Genomic DNA, 9,304 nt, shown 5'->3' on the forward strand with positions numbered 1-9,304 from the left:
AACAATCTAGCCCTTACGCATTCTTTAAGACTTAGTGGACTTACAATTGTTTCTAGCATGCATATCAACCTACACAACTTAATATCACTTTAATGCTATCACTACACTCGCATCAATATCACAATTCAGTCGATAACTTATTGCAAAAGGGATCATGGTAAATGCATGAGCTACATGACATTCATAAAAAAAAACTAAATGGCATAAATTATGCAACTATATGAACTAAACTATCATGAATATGCAACTAAATGACACACACACAATATTCCTTAACTACCACCCCCAAACTAAAAATCTTCACTGTCCTCAGTGAAAGTAGTAGAAAGGAACACAGGGTATACCTACTCGGAGTCATCATCATCATCATCACCCTCAGTGGGTGGAGTATCAGGCGGTGGGTATGCAGAGTCCTCACCAAAAACTGGCCACTGGATATCAGCTCCAAGGCCTCGAAAAGCAGTCCCTAACGCAAGGGTGAGCTCCTGAGCAAACCTGCTCTGCGTCTCATACATGACATCCATCCGCCGTGAAAGCCTCCTATATTGGGCATCACCCATCCCAGCACCCTCCTGAGCTCTCGAAGAACTAGCCTCACCACGCCCTGGCCTAGCCATAGTAGCACCTCGTGCTGGACGCCCTCCTGGAAGATGATAACCCAGCCCATGCTCCTCAGGCTCACCACTGGTCCACTCCTGCATCCCATTCAGAGTGCCAGAATCAATCGGAGCTGCTGGCAACTGCAACTGCTCATGAGCCGGCCAGTTCACTCCCACTGCTCGGCATAGCTTCGTAACCGTGGATGCATAAGGGATGTTCATATGCTTTGCTCCCCTCAAAAACTTCAAAATTCCTTGGTAGATAAACTCACCAAGGTCCACATAGTACTCATTATGCAGAATTCCCCACAACAACTGTGCTCTCTCAACTGTGACCTCGTGTGCATGTGCAGAAGGCAAAATATTAGCACATATAAATGCATTCCATGCACGGGCATACCTGTTCATGGCGATCGCCGGAAAGTGACGATACTCATTATTGCCTGGACTGCGGGTCCAAACTGTGCCCGGTCGACAGAGAGTCGCACAAATCAAATCCAAGTCAAAATCCTCAGCAGTCTTTTCATTCCAGTTCTCCTCCTCGGGCTTCTTCTCTCGATGTCCAATCACACGGCGAATCGCCGCAGGATGATAATCAACCGTCAGCCCACGGACTACAGAAAGCCCATTCTTTTTAGCCTTCGCGTTCGCGTAGAACTCGCGAACAACGCTCATCGGTACTGCTTCGGGTGACTCACAAAACGTTATCCACCCCTTCTCTGCAATCATGGGCAATAATTTACCATCCCTCCCTGATGGTAAAAACCCCCTCTCCTTCAGAATCGGCTTCCCCAACAGCCTAGTGTACTCCTCCTCCGCAGCTCTGTCAGTTAACCGAGGCCTTGCAGCAGTACCCCTCGATGAATCAGCAGTAGGAACTGTGTTGCTGCTGTCAATAGTGCGTGCTCTCTTGGGTGCCATTGATTCGTGAATAAAAGCGTGTAAGAACTGATATTTGATGTTTGTGAGAGGGTTTAAGTGTAGGAAGTTTTGTGGGAGATATGTAGGATAGGTGTATGTATATATAGGGTGTGGATTAGATTAGGGTTTGGGAATTAAGGGATAAAATGATGGGGTAGTGGGAACAATTCGTGGGTTTATGGGCTAAAACTGTTTTTGTGTTTTTGTTTGTTTGTTTTTTTTTTTTTTGAACTGTAAAAAATTTTCTGGAACTCGACCCCTGCGCGGCCGCTCAGCATAGCTGCGCGGGCGCGCAGAGGGTCTCTGGAAATTTTTTTTTCAGCACCTGTTTTCTGATTTTTTTGTGTTTTTGGATAGGTTATTAACTTCTAAGGGTTCCTGTAACAACAATTCATGGGTTTCCTCCCACGCAGCGCTTCTTTTTCGTCATTAGCTTGACGTTCCGTACCTTTCTCAAGTAGTCAACAAAATGGCACTAACCACCTCTCGGTTTTCCATGTCCCCATAGTAGTGCTTCAGCCGCTGACCGTTAACCTTGAATGCTTGGTCCGAATCATTCTCAAAAATTTCCACCGCTCCATGTGGAAACACAGTTTTGACAATAAAAGGTCCAGACCACCTTGATTTCAACTTCCCAGGAAAAAGTCGGAGCCGAGAGTTGAATAAAAGAACTTGTTGCCCTGGCACAAATAACTTAGGATGTAGCTTCCTATCGTGCCATCTCTTCACCTTTTCCTTATACATTTTGTTATTCTCGTACGCTTGAAGTCGAAATTCATCCAGTTTAAGCTGAAGCATTCTTTTCTTACCAGCTGCATCTAAATCCAGGTTCAACTTCTTCAATGCCCAGTAGGCCTTATGCTCAAGCTCCGCCGGTAGATGACATCCCTTACCGTACACCAACTGAAACGGTGACATCCCAAGTGGAGTTTTGTATGCTGTTCTGTAAGCCCAAACAACTTCATCGAGCTTTAAAGACCAATCCTTCCTTGACGGACAAACAACCTTCTCTAGAATACGCTTTATCTCTCTGTTAGACACTTCCGCTTGACCATTTGTTTGCGGATGATAGGCAGTAGCTACTCGATGATTCACATTATAACGCTGCATCATAGAAGTGAACTTACAGTTGCAAAAATGCGATCCTTCATCACTTATGATTACCCGAGGTGTTCCAAACCTTGTGAAAATTTGCTTATGAATAAAATTTAGTACTGCCTTTGCATCATTTGTCGGTAAAGCTTTAACTTCGACCCATTTTGAGACATAATCGACTGCCAGCAAGATGTACTGATTATTGCAAGACGCGATAAAAGGCCCCATGAAATCGATTCCCCATACATCAAAGACCTCGACTTCAAGCATCACATTTAATGGCATTTCATCCTTCCTTGACAAATTTCCCACTCTTTGGCAACGATCACACCTTAAAACAAACTGATGAGCATCCTTGAACAAAGTAGGCCAGAAAAAACCTGCTTGTAGAATACGAGCTGCCGTCTTCTCACCTCCATAGTGTCCACCATAAACCGTGGAATGGCAGTCTCGTAATATCCCCTCCATCTCACAGAACGGGATACATCTCCTGATGATCTGGTCAGCTCCCTGTCTAAACAAATATGGTTCATCCCACATATACCACTTCACCTCATGCAGAAACTTCTTCTTTTGAGCGGATGTCAAATTAAAAGGCATTATATTGCTGACGAGATAGTTTACAATATCTGCAAACCATGGTTCTTCCTCCTGAATTGTAAACAACTGCTCATCCGGAAAAGATTCATTGATTAACGTCCTATCTTGTGAAGTAGAATCGGGATTCTCCAACCTAGAGAGATGGTCAGCTGCTTGATTCTCAGTACCTTTTCTATCTTTGATCTCTAACTCAACTTCCTGAAGTAAAAGCACCCAACGAATGAGTCTCGGCTTCGAATCCTTCTTAGAAACCAGATAGCGAATAGCTGCATGATCAGTGAATACTGTTACTTTCGTACCAAGCAGATAAGATCGAAATTTCTCAAAGCCAAAGACTATAGCCAAAAGCTCCTTCTCAGTAGTGGTGTAGTTCAATTGGGCACCATTTAAAGTCTTACTCGCATAGTAGACCACATGGAAGAGATTTTTCTTGCGCTGTCCCAGAACTGCACCTACCGCATAATCACTCGCATCACACATCATCTCAAACGGTTTTGTCCAATCTGGTGCTGTAATAACTGGTACAGTGATCAAACTCTTCTTGAGAGTCTCGAATGCTGCCAAACATTCATTATCAAATTTGAACGGCACATCTTTCTCAAGCAAATTGCACAACGGCTTAGATATCTTTGAAAAGTCCTTGATGAATCGCCGATAAAAACCCGCATGACCAAGAAAACTACGGATTCCTTTCACAGAATTAGGTGGGGGAAGATTTTCAGTGACTCCCACCTTGGCCTTGTCCACCTCCAGACCCTTGCTAGAGACCTTATGCCCAAGGATAATGCCTTCACGCACCATAAAATGACATTTCTCCCAATTAAGCACCAAATTAGTTTCCACGCATCTTTTGAGTACGGCGCGCAGATTATTCAAACATTCATCATATGAGTGTCCAAAGACGGAGAAGTCATCCATGAACACTTCGACGTTATTTCCAATCATGTCAGAGAATATAGCCATCATACATCTCTAAAAAGTGGCCGGGGCGCCATATAACCCAAACGAAACTCTGCGAAAAGCAAATGTGCCAAATGGACAAGTGAAGGTAGTCTTTTCCTGATCCTCTGGTGCAATACAAATCTGATTATACCCGGAATAACCATCCAGAAGACAAAAATACTCATGTCCCGCCAATCTGTCAAGCATCTGATCAATAAATGGAAGGGGGAAGTGATCCTTCCTTGTGGCTTTGTTCAATTTTCTATAATCCATGCATACTCTCCATCCTGTAACTGTTCGAGTAGGGATGAGCTCATTCTTTTCATTTACGACCACAGTGATACCTCCCTTCTTAGGTACACATTGTACGGGGCTCACCCACGAGCTGTCAGAAATAGGATAAATGATGCCTGCATCTAGCCATTTCAGAATTTCTTTCTTCACCACTTCCTTCATGATGGGATTCAGTCTTCGCTCCTGTTCCACAGTTGGCTTACTACCTTCCTCTAGCAGAATTTTATGCATACAATATGAAGGATTTATCCCCTTGATGTCTGCTATGGTCCATCCTATAGCCGATTTGAATTCTCTCAAAATCCTTAAGAGCTTGTCTTCCTCACTACCTGAAAGGTCAGATGAAATAATAACAGGTAACGTAGATGAATCACCTAAAAAAGCATACCTCAAGTGTTCAGGTAATGGTTTGAGCTCCAAGGTAGGTGCTTCCTCTATTGATGGTTTGAGCTTCCCTTCAGCATTCTTAAGGTCAGAAGTACCAAGAGATTCAAATGGTATGTCCAGCTTTCGCTTCCATGGAGAAGCATTCAGATATTGTAATTGCTCGTTGCTATCTTCATCATCGCTGTCAAAATCCCCCACTAAGGCCTTTTCCAATGCATCAGACATTAGCATGTGATCGAGTTTCGAAGTAACCGCAGTATCAATCACATCCACTTTTAAACACTCCTCATCTTCTGTAGAGAATTTCATTGCCTTGAATACATTGAAGGTCACATCCTGATCTTGGACCCGCATAGTAAGTTCACCTTTCTGCACATCTATCAAGGTACGGCCAGTAGCCAAGAAAGGCCTTCCCAAGATTATGGGAATCTTCTTATCTTCTTCGAAATCCAGAATAACAAAATCTGCTGGAAAGAAGAGCTTATCCACCTTGACGAGCACATCCTCAACTATGCCCCTTGGGTAAGTAATGGAACGGTCAGCCAATTATAGCGACATGTATGTGGGTTTTGGATCAGGCAGATCCAGCTTTTTAAAGATCGACAACGGCATCAGATTAATGCTTGCTCCCAAATCACAAAGGCACTTGTCAAAAGTTAGATTGCCAATGGTGCAAGGAATGGTGAAGCTTCCTGGATCTTTCAGTTTTGGTGGTAACTTTTGCTGCAGAACAGCGCTGCATTCTTCCGTGAGAGCAACGGTTTCAAGGTCATCCAGTTTCACCTTCCTTGAAAGAATAGTCTTCATAAACTTCGCATAACTAGGCATTTGTTCCAGAGCCTCAGCGAAAGGTATATTGATGTGAAGTTTCTTGAACACCTCCAGAAACTTCCCGAACTGTCTATCCAGCTTTTGTTGCTGCAATCTCTTAGGAAAAGGTGGTGGAGGATAGAGCTGTTTCTCCCCTGTATTAGCCTCAGGCAGAGTGTGTTCAACAGTAGTCTTCCTTGGTTCCGCCGCTTTCTCCTTTTGCTTAGATTCTTCATCTCTAACTTCAGCTTCGACTTCCTTTGCCTTTTCAGCATCAGCCACTTTTCCAGACCTTAAGGTAATAGCCTTGACTTGCTCTTTAGCTTCCTTCCTGCCTGGTACTTCCGTGTCACTGGGAAGAGTGCCAGGTTGACGATTGAGCACTGCATTGGCTAATTGACCGATTTGATTTTCCAAGGTCTTGATAGAAACCGCCTGACTCTTGCACAACAGCTTAAGTTCCTCAAAATCAGCACTAGTAGGTGCAGCTGCACTTCCCTGTTGAGGATATGATTGCCTTGTAGCATACTGCTGTGGTTGCTGGAATCCAGGTGGGTTAAACTGTTTACTCACTCCTTGCTGATATGGCGGCTGAATAGCATTCTGATTATTCCCCCAGCTGAAATTTGGATGATTTCTGTTGTTAGGATGATAGGTCGCTGGCACAGGCTGCTGTTGTCACTGATAATTATTCACATACTGAACAGATTCGTTGACAAGAGAACACTGATCCGTAGCATGAGAACCTGCACAAAGCTCACAAACCATAGCTATTTGATTAACTCCATACGTAGCCAGAGAATCAACCTTCATTGATAGCGCTTGGAGCTGGGCTGCAATAGCGGTGGCTGTATCAACTTCCAGAATACCTGCTACCTTGCCTGACATCATCCTCTGAGTTGGGTTTTGATGCTCATTTGCAGCCATCGTCTCGATAAGATTATACGCCTCAGTATAGCTTTTAGCCCATAAGGCTCCTCCAGCTGCTGCATCGAGCATGGGCCGAGATTGGGCCCCCAAACCATTATAGAAACCAGTGATCACCATCCAATCCGGCATTCCATGATATGGACATTTTCTCAACATTTCCTTGTAGCGTTCCCAAGCCTCGTACATAGATTCTGTAGGTTGCTGCGCAAACTGAGTAAGAGCACTCCTCATAGCAGCAGTCTTTGCCATCAGATAAAACTTCACCAGAAACTTTTGCGCAAGATCTTGCCACGTAGTGATGGACCCAGCTGGTTCAGAATGTAACCAGTCTTTAGCCTTATCCCTCAGTGAGAATGGGAAAAGCCTCAACTTGATAGCCTTATCAGTCACACCATTATACTTAAAAGTGCTGCAGATCTCGACAAAATTCCTTATGTGCATGTTGGGGTCTTCAGTTGCCGCTCCTCCAAAAGAAACAGAATTCTGCACCATCTGAATAGTGCCCGGCTTGATTTCAAAGGTGTTAGCTTGAATAGCCGGATGAAGGATGCTTGACTGAATGTCATCAATTTTAGGCCGAGAAAAATCCATAAGAGCTGGATCAGCTTGAACAATACGATCTCCCATGTTTACTGGTTCTTTCTGCTCAGTTCCTGAATCCGAATCCTCAAAATCTAACTTCTCCGGAATATCAAGAACTTCGCCTGTCTCCTCAGCTGTATCTAAAGTCCTCTTGCGAGCACGAGAACGAGTTTGCATAAACGCTTGCTAAAGTACCTGAAACACAACCGAAAAGAGTAAGTAACTACTACGTCCTAATCACTGAGTCCTAATGACCAATGATGGTAAGTACATAAACTAAACAAATACGCCGAGTCCCCGGCAGCGGCGCCAAAAACTTGTTAGGGCGAAAACACGCACTAATATTCACGCAAGTATACGCGTTCGCAAGTAATATAGAATACTTTCTAGTTCGTTCCCTCAGAGACTCAGACTAAATTATTGTCTAATTAAACTCACTCACCAATGTATGATTACTTCTCAATGTTAAGATAACAACACTTAAAATTGTTGATTAAATATTAACTATAATTAACTACTTAATTAACCACTTAACTAACACTTCAATTTATCAATAATAAAACACTCATGAGATCACAACTTCATTATTACTTCCTTCTATAGCCATTGTTATTACCTTTAGCATGTGACAGTGATGATATTAATCGAATAACACGAAACTGATAAAAGCCAACTTTCATTGTACTAATACCATTCTACCAAGCATCCACAATTAAGATAGAAGTTGAATAGTCATCAATTATGTTGAGTTCCTATATGTCTACAGAAATTGACAACACAACGATTTAAGCTCAAGTTATTCCTTTTGATTACATAGGGCAAATAAAACTGTTAGAGTTACCCACTAATCATGCTCAACGTACATGAACCTATGCTAGCATGGCAAGTTCTAAATCTCAAGATCCACCGTCGCTTCACAAGAGATTAACACCCTATCTTATATGTTCGCGACGCACATAAGACGAATACGCATAACCAATACTAGATATCAAGCAATCATCACACACTAAAGTATTAAACAATTAACTAAAGAATTCCATAATAAATCCGTTGCAACCCCATGATCACGATTAGCCCATAATAGAACTTATCGCCATCATGGGTTCATATGAAATCATGATAAACACAAACAAGAAAATAATAACTAAACTAATTATATTAAAACAGAGTACGTCACAAGAGTAAATAAATCAAAGCAAGAAAACTAGCATCCAATGTTACAACGAAATAAGAATCACAAGAAAATATGCTCCCTCTTCGTTGCGGTGTGCTAAATCGGTCTTCTTCCTTATCTCCTTCGCTTCTTGCGTAAAACACAATCTAAAACATAATCTCCTTAATACTCTCTGTGAAAACATCTCAAATCTACTTATGTAATAGTCCCATAAAACTCAGATTACATAGAAGTTGGAAGCCAAACAGAAGTAGAAGTCTAAAATAATTTATCTTTTTCCCCGACCCTGCGCGGCCGCTCAGCATAGCTGCGCGGGCGCGCAGGTTGCTGCGCGGCCGCTCAGCATTGCTGCGCGGGCGCGCAGGCCTCTACTGGAAAAAATCCAGGTTTGCTCCGTTTCTTCGCCGTAATCTGCCCATTCCTTTCCTCTCGCAATGGTGAACACATGCCAAGGCTTATTCTTGATGATTCCTCCCCCGAAATGCAACTAATACCCTGAAATGCATAAACACTAGAAAAACGCATCAAATACACAAAATACTTGATTTCAAGACACCAATTTAAGCCATTTTAAGACGTTCTAAGTGGTATAAAATGCCACTTATCAATATCCTAAGCCAGATTTGCTGAAACTAATAGAGGCTCTAACTGACACCCCCATCCTAGAAGAATTGGAAATACTTATGCAAATTAAGAACATAATTGAGAAAGAATCAGACAGCTCATTCTTTACTTAATTATTGTAAACTGTCAAATATTCATTGTACAAGTGTTGTATCAGCTTTTGTATTATTTTATTTTCATTCTTTAACTTGGGGTTAGTCTTGTTAACAGGCATGAATTTGTGATAAGCAATCTTCTCACAAATTGGGGGAGATTGTTCTGCAAGACATGCCTGTATTATAACAAGACTAAGTCATACTGACAACCCTAAGATTAGTTGTATTGTAACCTTAATATGTAATTCATA

The 9,304-nt window shown here is 42.4% G+C and overlaps 1 non-coding gene across 1 annotated transcript; it reads left to right on the forward strand.

The window, feature by feature from the left end:
* The first annotated feature begins 6,705 nt into the window (after positions 1 to 6,705).
* LOC141699114 (small nucleolar RNA R71) lies at positions 6,706 to 6,812 on the forward strand. The gene has a single exon (XR_012565600.1). It is a non-coding gene; the product is annotated as a small nucleolar RNA R71 (small nucleolar RNA).
* The last annotated feature ends 2,492 nt before the right edge of the window (positions 6,813 to 9,304 follow it).

The sequence above is a fragment of the Apium graveolens genome, chromosome 11 (assembly GCF_009905375.1).
Source record: "Apium graveolens cultivar Ventura chromosome 11, ASM990537v1, whole genome shotgun sequence".
Taxonomy (NCBI): Eukaryota; Viridiplantae; Streptophyta; class Magnoliopsida; order Apiales; family Apiaceae; genus Apium; species Apium graveolens.